This window comes from Equus quagga, chromosome 5, assembly GCF_021613505.1.
Source record: "Equus quagga isolate Etosha38 chromosome 5, UCLA_HA_Equagga_1.0, whole genome shotgun sequence".
NCBI classification, from domain to species: Eukaryota; Metazoa; Chordata; class Mammalia; order Perissodactyla; family Equidae; genus Equus; species Equus quagga.
The window spans coordinates 22488158-22500440 of NC_060271.1; positions in this window are offsets into that span (position 1 = coordinate 22488158).

A 12283-nucleotide genomic window follows, 5' to 3' on the forward strand; every position below is an offset into this window, starting at 1 on the left:
GTGTCCTCGGCCTGCTCCATTCTGGTGACTGAGAGGACCTCGGTAAAGCATGGTGATGTACGGTAGGCAGGCCCAACGTCCAATGGCCGGCACCTGCCACTCTGCCTGGGCTCTCTGAGCTTCTGGGGCCTCTGCCTGCGCATGGGGTAGGTCGAAAGTACCAGTGAATTGATGCCTCACTGGGAGCAGGCCTCAACCAATGAGGGAAGGAGGTTAGGGGACAAACCCTCCAGCCTCCTCACCCTTCAGTAGAGATCATCGTCAAGCCCACATCCTTCTGTTTCCCAGACTCCCCAGCAGGATGAAGCTCAGCTGCCCACGGAGGTAACACGCTCAATTACACATGCTTCATCCGCTTCCTTCCCTTCTCTGCCTCAGTTCCCATTCCCGTGCTGGGAGATTCCGGGGTCACCTCCCAAATAAACAACTTGCATGCAAATCCTGTCCCAGGCTAGGTGTTTGGGAGCAACCTAAGGCATCTCTCGTGTGAGCAGACAGCAAGCTCGTTTCCCGCGGAATTCTCGCCACCTTACTCTCACCAGCCGCGTCTCACAGAGCTGGCTCCCTTGTGGACTGTGCATTGGCCCCGGGGTGGGACTGGCCCCAAACTGAGCTAACCGGCCATTCTTACCTTGCTCAGTCGATTGGCCCAAGGTGACAGCGTCACCCGCACTGATCTACTAAGGGTCCTTCCTTGGGACTTGAACATGGGACAGGGAGTGTGTCCGTCCAAATGTAAACACGGCAGGACTCTGGACCTGCTGGTGGCCTGCTGTTGCGAAATGCTGTCCTGCTGGATAAGATGACAATTCTGGGACAGAAAGGGGAGCCTAAACAAGAGAGGACCAAGCGAGTGCTTGGAAGACATTTGTGTCCGTGGCTCCGTTTATCTTTGGGACCCAGTGACATTGTTTTCCTTCCTGCCTGCACGTAAGCCACTGCATCGTTCCTTTGCCTGAGCCTGTGGAATTTAGATTTCTGTCACTTGCACCCACGAATACCCTGTGTGACCTTGGGTTTGCCATTCAACAGAGCCTGGTGCAGAGTAGGTGTTTAATAAGTATCTGTTGACTGACTTACGCCCTCTGGACCCCACTTCCCTCATTGGTGGGTTGGGGTCATAGTAACTACCGTATAGGCTGTTGGAAAGATAAGTGAGAAAATGAAAGGGAGAGAGCCTTGCCAGCTGGGAAGTGTCAGATCCAAGCAAAGAGCTCCCTCTGCCCAGTCAGAGGGCAGGGCATCTTGGGTGAGGTCTGTGAATGGACAGCACCTGGCTGCTGCTGGCCACTGGGGGCTGCAGGAAGGTGACGATGATGGGGGTAGATTGAGAGGAATGGCTTGGAGAGACTTTTTTTTTGAGAGAATCAATAAGAAGGGCAGAGAAGGGAATTAATGTTTATCGACTCTGTTAGGAGCGTGCACCGGACCCAACTCCTCGCATACATCAGAGAGCACAAACTGGCGACCTGGAGGCAAATGTTTTGTTTGGCCCTCATGGTGCTAAAGAAGCATTTCAATTAATTGCCAACATTTAAAAATCTGGAGATTCCACATGAAAACATGCTAGAGGGCTGCTCTTGAAAAATTGGAAGTTCTGGCAACACGGGGCTCATAATCCCCCTGGCATCAACAGCTGGAGTGATGAACAGTTGCCCCTTTTGATGGGGCAGCCCGGCTCCAGTTTGCCACGGGCGCCCCCAGGCCTCTTCACTCGTGCGTGGTGCTTGCCTGGCCCTGAAGTCATTTGAGGTTGTAATTCTGGACGTTCTCAACCGATCTTCCCAACAGCCCTGCAAGTGGGGACCCTTGGTCCCATTTTATAGATGGTAAAACTGAGGGTCAGAGGTGAAGTGATGTGCTCCAGGTCAGACAGTTAGGGAATGATGGAGCTGGGATGGTAGCTCGGTTCTTCCCAACCCGGAAGTCCATTCCCCTGCCTCAGACCAGGTTGGTTGGCTGTGTGTAGGGGGAGAAGGAGGAGGTATAGGATTCGCATCAGTGATTGGGAAGTGGGGTGCCACAGATAGAGGCAGGGAGATGGGTGGGAAGATGACATGGTCAGACCGGGGTGTTGCAAGTTTGAAGGGACCACAGACTGTCCCGGGGAAGGGGTCTGCTCCCAGGTAACTTAAGCTGGTCCTGGTGGTCCGAGGTAAACAGAGAAATAGATGGTTGTGGCAGATTAGCCGAGGGGAGTGGGGCGAGAATGATGTCAGGTGCCTTGCTGAGAGCCTGGGTGGCTGGTGCTTCAGGAGATCAGGACGGGTGGCGGGAGGAGGAGGAAGGTAGCGATGGGGGAAGCAGGCTTGGTAGGGGAGTTGGTGTGTCCAGGTTTGGAGGTGGTGGGTTCAAGGGCCCGTGGGACGTACACGGGCAGATGTCCCGGGAAGAGCTGGCTGAACGAGGCTGGAGCCCAGGAGAGCTCCTGGCTGGAGACGATGGTCCAGAGATTAAGCTGTGGCGTCCAGTACAGACACGGGGCCCAGGCCTCGGGTGTCCGGGCCCCAGTGTTTGGTGGAGGTTGGAGGAATGCCCCCCGCTCGCTTTCTCTGACCTTCTCCCAGGTAACCAGGACCCCCAGCCCTGCTCCCCCAGTGGGTCCCTCCATAATCGGCTTCCCTGGGGATGTTTGAGCGAAATGGATGAGAGCGAGGCGGTAAAGAACGAGGCAGGGAGAACTGGTTACTACTTCCCCTCGGCTCCAGGTGGATGATCACACAGCTCTCCGAGCCCCAGGACTGGGCCAGGCGGCAATCCACACAGACAGCCTCTCAAAATTAATGGGACTCCAAGGAGTTTGGGGCAGGGGGAGGGCCGCGGCTGAGGCGAGGTGAACTAGAGACAGGAGAGCACTGTGCCTGACGGAAAGGGCCCGAGATGCAGTGTCTGAAACAGAGAGGGAAAGAGATGGAGGGAAAGAGCAAGGACACTGAAGCCCAGAGAGGTTAAGTCATCTGCTCAGAGGCACACAGCAGCGAAGCTGGGGTTTGGCTCATCTATCTGCCTCCAGAGTGCCGGGTCTTAATTCACCTTGTGGTTCGGCCTCTGTCTTCACTGAGAAGTCCCTGGGAAATGGGCCTGCGATAAAGCCTGGGCCGGTACCTGGGGAAGAGCATTGACTTCTGGAGGCGGTGAAGGAGGAAAAGTGAGCAGGCTCTGCTCATGCTCTGTGGCTCAGCTCAACCTGGGACCCTCCCTACCGGGACTAAGGGCTCCCTACTTCTTCCGTGTCTGCAGTGCCCTGCCCCAAATCTTCACGAGGTCAGTGTATAAGTGCTCTCTCGCCGTGTAACAAATTACCCCTAAATTTAGTAGCTTAAAATAGCAAATACTTATTATCTCAAAGTTCCTGTGGTTCGGGAATTCAAGAGCAGCTTCAGGACCACATTATGACTTTCATATGACCTAGACACCTTTACCCTCGGTGGCCCCTTCCTTCTTAAAGGAATATTAAAAGCTATATTTTACGATTGTGTTGGTATAAAGATGGATATATTAATATTATATATTAAAACATTTTCTTTGACCTAAAATTTCTTTTTAAAAAAATTTTGGTTTTTATAGCCATGTGTATAGTTAAATAAATTTCAGAAAAGATTTCCCTTTAATCTGATCACTGGAGCACACAAATTCCCTTTACTTTTTTTTGTTTAAATTAAAAAGCATTTTTATCCGTTTCTCTTCCCCCCCATCCCTTGCCTCTGGCAACCGCTAATCTGTTCTCTGCATCTATGAGCTTGCTTTTGCTTTTTTTAGTTTCCACATGTAAGAGAGATCATGTGGTATTTGTCTTTCTCTGTCTGACATTTCATTTAGCATAATGCCCTCATGGTCCATCCTTGTTGTTGCAAATGGCAAGATTTCATTCTTTTTTATGGCTGAATAATATTCCATTGTATGCATATGTATGTATATATCACAACTTCTTTATCCATTCATCCATTCATAGACACTTAGGTTGTTTCCAGGCCTTGCTTATTGTAAATAAAGCTGCAGTGCACAGGGGGCTGCACATACCTTTTCAAGTCGGTGTTTTCATTTTCTTGAGATAAAGCTTCAGGAGTGAAATTGCTGGGTCATGTGATAGTTCTATTTTTGATCTTTTGAGGGGCCTCCATAGTGTTTTCCACAGTGGCTGCACCAGTTTGCATCCCCACCAACAGTGCATGAGGGTTCCCTTTTCTCCACAGCCTCTCCAACATTCATCGCTTGTCTTTTTGATAATAAGCCATTCGATCCGGTGCACGGTGATGTCTCCTTGTGGTTTGGATTTGCGTTTCCCCGAGGATTAGTGATGTTGAACGTCTTTTCATGTACCCATTACCCATCTTTATGGCTTCTTTGGAAAAATTATTCAGATCTTGTACCCATTTTTTAACCTGATTGTTTTCTTTGCTATTGAGTTGTATGAGTTCTTTACATGTTTTGGATATTCACCCCTTATCAGATATATAATTTGCAAATATTTTCTCTCATTCTGTAGGCTGCCTTTTCATTTTGTTGATGGTTTCCTTTGCTGGGCAGAAGCTGTTTAGTTTGATGTAGTCCCACTTGTTGATTTTTGCTTTTGTTGCCTTTGCTTTTGGAATCAGAGCCAAAAAATCATCGCTAAGATCCACGTCAAGGAGCTACCGCCCACGTTTTCTTCTAGGAGTTGTGTGGTTCAGGTCTTGTGTTCAAGTCTTTAATCCATTTTGAGTTAAGTTTTGGATATGGTGTAAGACAGTGGTCCAGTTTCACTCCTGGGCATGTGGCTGTCCAGTTTTCCCAACACCATTTATTGAAGAGACTGTTCTCTCCCCATTGAATATTCTTGGCTCCTTCTTGTAAATTAATTGACTGTCCATGTGTGGGTTTATTTCTGGGCTCTCAGTTCTGTTCCAGTGATCTATATGTCTGTTTCTATGGCACCCATACTGTTTTAATTACGATAGCTTTGTAATATAATTTAAAATCAGGGAGCATGATGCCTCCAGCTTTGTTCTTCCTTCTCACGATTGCTTTGGCTATTCAGAGTCTCTTGTGGTTCCATACAAGATTTAGGATTGTTTGTTCTAGTTCTGTGAAAAATGCCATTGGATTTTGATTGGGATTGCACTGAATCTGTAGGCTGTTTTGGGTCGTAGGGACATTTGAACAGTATTGATTCTTCTAATCCATGAGCACGGGATCTCTTTCCATTTATTTGTATCTTCTTCAATTTCTTTCACTAATGTCTTGTAGATTTCAACATACAGGCCTTTCACCTCCTTGGGTAAATTTATTCTGAAATATTTTATTCTTTTTGATGTCATTGTATACGGGATTATTTTCTTAATTTCTCTTTCTTGATAGTTCATTATTAGTGAACAGGAATGCAATAGATTTTTGTATGTTGATTTTGTATCCTGCAACTTTACTGAATTCATTTATTAGTTCTAACAGTTTTTTTGATGATGTCCTTAGGGTTTTCTATGTAGAATACCATGCCATCTGCAAATAGTGAGAGTTTTACTTCTTCCTTTCCAATTTGGATGCATTTTATTTCTTTTTCTTGCCTGATTGCTCTGGCTAGGACATCCAATACTGTGTTGAATAAAAGTGGTGAGGGGGTCATCCTTGTCTTGTTTCTGATCTTAGAGGAAAACTTTTCCCCACTGAGTATACTGTTAGCTGTGGGCTTGTCATATATGACCTTTATTATGTTGAGGTACATTCCTTCTCTACCCACTTTGTTGAGAGTTTTTATCATAAATGGATGTGAATTTTCTCACAAGCTTCTTCTGCATCTACTGAGATAACCATATGATTCTTCTCCTTCATTTCGTTAATGTGGTGCATCACATTGATTGATTTGTGGATGTTGAACCATCCCTGCATCCCTGGAATAAATCCCACTTGATCATGCTGTATGATCCTTTTCATGTATTGTTGAATTTACTTTGCTAATATTGAGGATTTTTGCATCTATGTTAATCAGGGATATTGGCCTGTAATTTTCTTTTCTTGTTGTGACCTTGTCTGGTTTTGGTATCAGGGTAATGCTGGCTTCATAAAATGAGTTTAAAGGAGTTACCTCCTTTTCTGTTTTTTGGAAGAGTTTGAGAAGGATTGGTGCTAATTCTTTCAATGTTTGGTAGAATTCACCCAGGAAGCCATCTGGTCCTGGACTTTTGTTTGTTGGCAGATTTTTGATTACTGATTCAATTTCCTTACTAGTAACTGGCCTGTTCAGATTTTCTATTTCCTCATGATTGAGTCTTAGTAGGTTGTATATTTCTAGGAATTTATCCATTTCTTCTCATATGTCAGATTTGTTGGCGTGTAATTGTTCATAGTATTCTCTTATGATCCTTTGTATTTCTGTGATATCAGTTGTAACATTTCCTCTTTTATTTCTGATTATACTTCTTTGAGTCCTCTCCTTTTTTCTTGCTGAATCTATCTAAAGGCTTGTCAATTTTGTTTTTTCTTTTCAAAGAACCAGCTCTTAGTTTCATTGATCTTCTCTCTTGCCTTTTTAGTCTCTATTTCATTTATTTCTGCTTTAATCCTTGTTATTTCCTTCCTTCTATGAACTTTGGGCTTCATATGTTCTTCTTCTAGTTGCTCGAGGTGTAAATTTAGGTTGTTTGAGACAGGCATTTATCACTATGAACTTCCCTCTTATAACTGCTTTTACTGCATCCCACAAACTTTGGTATATTTCCATTTCTGTTTGCCTCAAGGTATTTTTGGATTTCTCTTTTGCTTTCTTCTTTGACCTACTGGTTGTTCCGTAGCATATTGTTTAATCTCCACATATTTGTGATAAAATTTCTTTCTTTCTCCTAATTTTAACAGAAAGTAAAACATTTTCATGGGCCCTAAAAGTACTGTGGGCCCTGGGCAGTGTGCCTTCTGTGTCTAGTGGATGGATTGGCCCTGAGTGGCGTAGGCAGGTAGTTCTGGCTCAGGGGCTCTCAGGTGGCTGCACTCAGGATGTTGGCATGAGCTGCAGTCATCCGAAGGCTTGGCTGAGACTGGAGGAGCCACTCCCAAGATGGCACACTCACATGGATGTTGGCAGGAGGCCTCCGTTCTCAGCTATGTGGGCCTCTCCACAAGGCTGCTTGAGCATCTTCATGACATGGAAGCTGCCTTCCCCCTCAGTGAGTGATCCAAAAATGACACGGAGAGCCTGGAAGAATCCACAGTGCCTTTGATGCCCTATCTTGGAAGTCATATATGGTCAATACACCATTATTTCTACCACATTCTTTACGTTAGAAGTGAGTTGCCAAGTATAGCCCGCGCTTACGGGGCTTATGGGGAAGAAAGTTAGATTCCACTTTTTCAAGTCAGTGGACGTATTTTAAAGCCATTACACCTGGCTTCAGAGACGCGTTTCCTGACCACCGATTTCTCTCCCCGCTGCCACCCTCCTAGCGCTCTCCAACACACGCTCAGTGTATCACTACCTCAAATTACCTTGGTCATTTATCTGATTGTCTGCCTGCCCCAACTAGAAGGTACCTGCCTGAGAGGGGGAACCCTGTCTGTCTGTTCACAGCTATAACCCCAGAGTCTAGCCTATAGCCAGGCACCTACCAGCTCTCAGTAAGTATTTGGTGAATGAATGAATGAATGAGCAAACAAACATGGTGGTGGGGGAGAAGCAAGAACTCCCTCGGCAGGTGGTGGAGGGTGTGTGTGGAGACGCTGAAGCTGCCCTGGAGTTGGTTGTCCTGGGATGGTTCCCCAGGACCCAGGGGTTTGGGAAGAGGAGGGGAGAGCCTTAAGGGGTTGAGAGGCTGGAGAGGCTGGCTGACCAGAGGGCATGAGATTACTCTGTGAGCCTATAGGGTCTAGCAAGGAGCCAGACGTAGGAACAGGTAAATTACAAAGTATTATGACAGATGCATAATAGAACTGTGTTTAGGACCCATTACGTTGGATCCTGACGCCATCACTCCTTGCTTTTGGCGCCGCCCTTGACGGAACCTCGCTCACTATGGCGAGTCCCCGGGGAGAGGAGCTCCGCCTCCGGGTTGCGGCAAGACTTGCTCGGCCGCCTGTGCTGCTCCGTTCAGCCTCTGGGTGGCAGCAGAGGCCCAGGCGCGGCTGGGCGCCCCAGCTCCGGCAGCCTCCGCCGTCACACAGAGGCCTGCTCTGCTGCCAGCTCCCGCTCCAGCCCCTCGCGGGGCGGAGGCTGCTGGGTGGGGTGCGGGGGCGCTCAGGCCAAAGGTTTGGGGTGTTCTGGCTTGTGCTCCTGCTTCTGAATGCCTCCTCCCACTCTTTCCCTAACCTTCTCTGCGAGCCTTCTTTCTGGAAGATGAGAGCGGGGGCGGGGGGGGGGGTACCCAGAACTTGTCCGACTTTTATGCAGGACCTTGATTACCCTAAGGGCCATGGGGAGTTCACTGAAATGCGTGAAGCAGGGAAGCAACACCATCAGATTTGTGTTTTTAGAAAGGTCACTCTCGATGCGGGAGCAAGGATGAGCAAAGCACAAAGTCCAGACAGGAAGCTGTTGCAATAATCTAGGTGGGAGAAAGCCAGGGTCTGCCAGGAACAATCTAGGCAGACGGTGAGAGGCATCCTGGGGAACAGGTGGGCTGAGCATAGTGGGGGAGGTGCGGACCCCAGAACCAGCATGCTACTGCCACGGTGGCAGAGGGTTCAGGACACATGCTGTCTCAGGCAGGAGGGAGGCAGCCCCCAATCCCACATGGACCGGCTTGCCCGGAAGGATGTCAGGGCTGAGCATCAGGAACAGGGGCCACGGGCTCACAACTGGAGCGCAAGGTGAGGTGTTGACCTTGGCACCAGGTGGAATCTCTGACGAGACCCGGGCTCACAGGGCAGAGGGCCCTGTATACCTAAGGGCTGTTCCCCATGCCCATGTGTCCCCAAAATGCTGTGGCCAGACATCAGGGAAGATGTGGGGAAGCCCTAGAGGATTCGTTCGGGCTTGGCCTGGATCTAGAGTCGACCACAATCCTATGCTTTCCCACCCAGGGCTGAATCTATGCGTCCTGCCAGCCCTCACCCCACCTGGCTCCGGGGTCTCCTTCAGGGCCGGTGTTGAGCTAGAAGCTGGCTGCGTGGTGACAGGTGGCCTTGTGCCCAGAGACTGCAGTTGGGTGTGTCTGGCAGAGGGCCTGGCTGCCCCACAGGGCTGGGAAGTGGGCCTGCTCCTGCTTCGAGCCTGCAAGCTCTTGCTGCAGATGATGAAAGATTCATCTCTGAGCCTCTAGAAAGGCTGGGGTTTGTCTCCTTTCCCTCTTCACACGGGCTATTACCTATGTCTGGAACATTCTCCCACTGCTCTCTTTTACCTGGCCAACTCATATTCATCTTTTATGTCTCACTTTAAATGTCACTTTCTTGGAAACAAATTTAGTATCCCATTATTCTTGCTCAGTGCATCCTTTGCTTTTTCTACAGTGCATTTATTACAAGTTATTGTCCTTTTATTTGTGGGTGTGTGTGTGCGCGCTAACATCTCGATCTTCTGAGTAGACTGGAAGCTCCCTGGAGGCAACCAGCATTTCCCTTTTATTCATCATTATATCCCCAGACTCTAGCCTTACGCCTGGGATACCATAAGCATTCCAAAAATATTTGTTGAATGAGTGAATGAAAGAAAGAATGAATGCATTATGGACGTCCCTGAGGACACCCTCAGTGTGTTGGGAATTCATAAAGCTACAGAGTAAACGTGGCATCTGTCCAAATCATCATTTTTACTCCATGGTAAGGAATTAGCAGCATTATATTTACCTATTAATTGAATATTTTACATCACAAAAGTAATACATGTTCCTTGTCAAAATTCAATCAATAGGCATTTTTTTTATTGAAACAAACTCTGACACATTGTGGAGTAGAATGCAAAATTCACCTGGCTTTTAAAGAGAAAATACAAGGCTTCAAAGATGGTTTGAGCTTAGAGGGGCCTGCAGCCCAGACCCCTGCAGGGCTGGGGTCCCTCCTACGGTGGAGGCGCTTCTGTGGTTGGGTCTGAGAGACTGCTGTGGGGCAGTCGTATGCTGTTGGTGTGGTGGCTGCGGAGCACGGGGCCCTGGCTCCGGCGGGGAGGCTGCGTCCGTCTGGACTCCGAGAGAAAGCAAACACCGGCCTTATGTAATGTGAAATTTGCTGGCCACATGCCACGGCGGGCGCCTGGAGAAGAGTGTTTACATGGAGTGGGGATGTGGGGAGGCATTCTGGGCGGTATCAGGAAGGAAACTTCCCTGGTGGGGAAATAACAAAAATCTTACAAGCTGTGCAAGGAAGAGAGTTCCCTTACTGGGAGGCATCCTGTGATAGGTCACCGGTTTCCGAGGTGCAGAGCTGGCGGCCCAGGGCCAGGGCCTTCCAAGCTGCAGAGAACTGGGGTGAAGTGGGAGGGGGTGCCATTGGGTTGGCTGGAGTGGGCAACGTACAGCCACTCTGGGAGACCAGAAGTGAGTGAGTGGTGGAGCATGACAGTGTTATGTGCAAAATGCACAGCACAGAGTGGAATAAAGAACGTGGACCAGAGCTCTGGTTCAAATCCTGGCTATGCCACTTTTAGTTATGTGACTTTGGTCAAGCTCTTTCCCTCGCTGAGCCTCAGTTTCTCCACCTGTAAAAGGGGGATCCCGATCTCCATCTTTAAGGGGGTTTTGAGGGTTACATTAGGACTTTGCTCTCTGTGCATTAGAATCACCCAGGTAGTGTTTAAAAAATACTGATGCCCAGGCTTCAGCCCAGATCAACTGGATCAGACTCTCCTGGACTAGGTCCCAGCAGGTGGGATGCTCAGCAGGTAGGATGCTTTGAAAGCACCCAGGCGATTCTGGGTACAGCCAGAGGGGAGAGCCCCTGTAACAGGTGACCAGACCACACCTTGTGATCGTCTCCAGCAGAGCCAGCAGTTGCTGTTTGCCAGTTAATCCACAGCAGCCTTCCTTCCCAGGCTTTGCAGTCAGTCAACAAGCTGCTCTGTGCTTCTGATTGAGCAGCTCCCCTTTTCTTAGCTGTCTGCTCTTCGTTTGTGTCCGAGCTGTTGGGGACAGGGGGCAGTGAGTGAAGCGCACCCACGGGGATGCAGCTGCCTCCTGTCCAGTGGCCTCGGGTGTGAGAGACAGACCTGGACCTACAGGGAGTGTGACATAGTGACAGACGAGGCCGAGAGCCAGTGGCCCCCTTCCGGCACCCCCTCCCAGGAGAGCCAGAAAGAGAATGACTTGGTGCTTAAACTTGACCTGCATCAGAAGCCCCTGGACCCCTGGAGGGGCTCATAGAAAACAGATTGCGGGGCCCCACTCTCAGAGTTTTGGATTCAGTCTGTCTGGGGTGTTAAAGAAAAAAACATTCAATGATGCTTAAAGCACAGAAGGCAGACTTTATTCAGGGGCAAGTGGGACCTGACAGCCCAGGAGCAGGGTGGGGGGTCAGTGGATGGAGAATTACTAAGAGGAGGCGTCAGGGGTCAGGGGGGATTGTAGCTAAACTGACCCCACAGGATTCTTGCTGGGGCAGGCCACGTGATCAGACATCACCTGGGGGCGGGGGGTGGAGGATGAGGAGCCCAATCAGATATCAAAGGTGCGGAGTTCTGGTTAAAGGGACTTAGCAGGATTCATGCCACAATTAGACAATGCAGAGATGAACACAAATTGAGCCCTGATGGACAAAGAGCTCAGAGGAGCCTGAGCAGAGTTGGTCGGAGCGGGTCTTTGTTGAGGGTGGGGCCAAGTGTGCGCATTTCTCCCAAACTCCCAAGGAATGCCACTGGCCCTAGGATGACACTTCAAGAATCACTGACTTAGAGAGAGGTCCGGAGAGAAGTGAGGCAGACAGGCAGACAGACAGAGAGACAAAACCTGAGATGCAGAGAACCAGATGCGCACCGCCCCCATTCACACACACTCAGAGCCAGAGAGAGAGACTCAGAGAGAGAACCAGGCCCAGGGAGGTGACAGACAGTCAAGCAGACCCACAGACGTGAGTGGAGACAGGTGTACTGAGGAGGCTGGGGGACCCAGACACACATAAGCAGAGCCGGGGAGAGACAGGGACCCCCAAATATAGAGCCGGGGAGGAGACCTCTCCCTGGCCCCTCAGTGCAGGTCAGAGAATGGCCAGATACCCCAAGAAAGAGAGAGACTGACCCAAAGAAGACAGGAAGACGACAAAAATGCAGAGAAAGGGAGACTGAGGGAGGACAAGGAGCAGGGGAATGTTCAGAGAGGGTGGGCGCCAGGGTCAGCTGACCTCGACCGTGGGGGCGTCCCTTCAGGACCTGCTGACGCCAGCTCGCACTGGATGT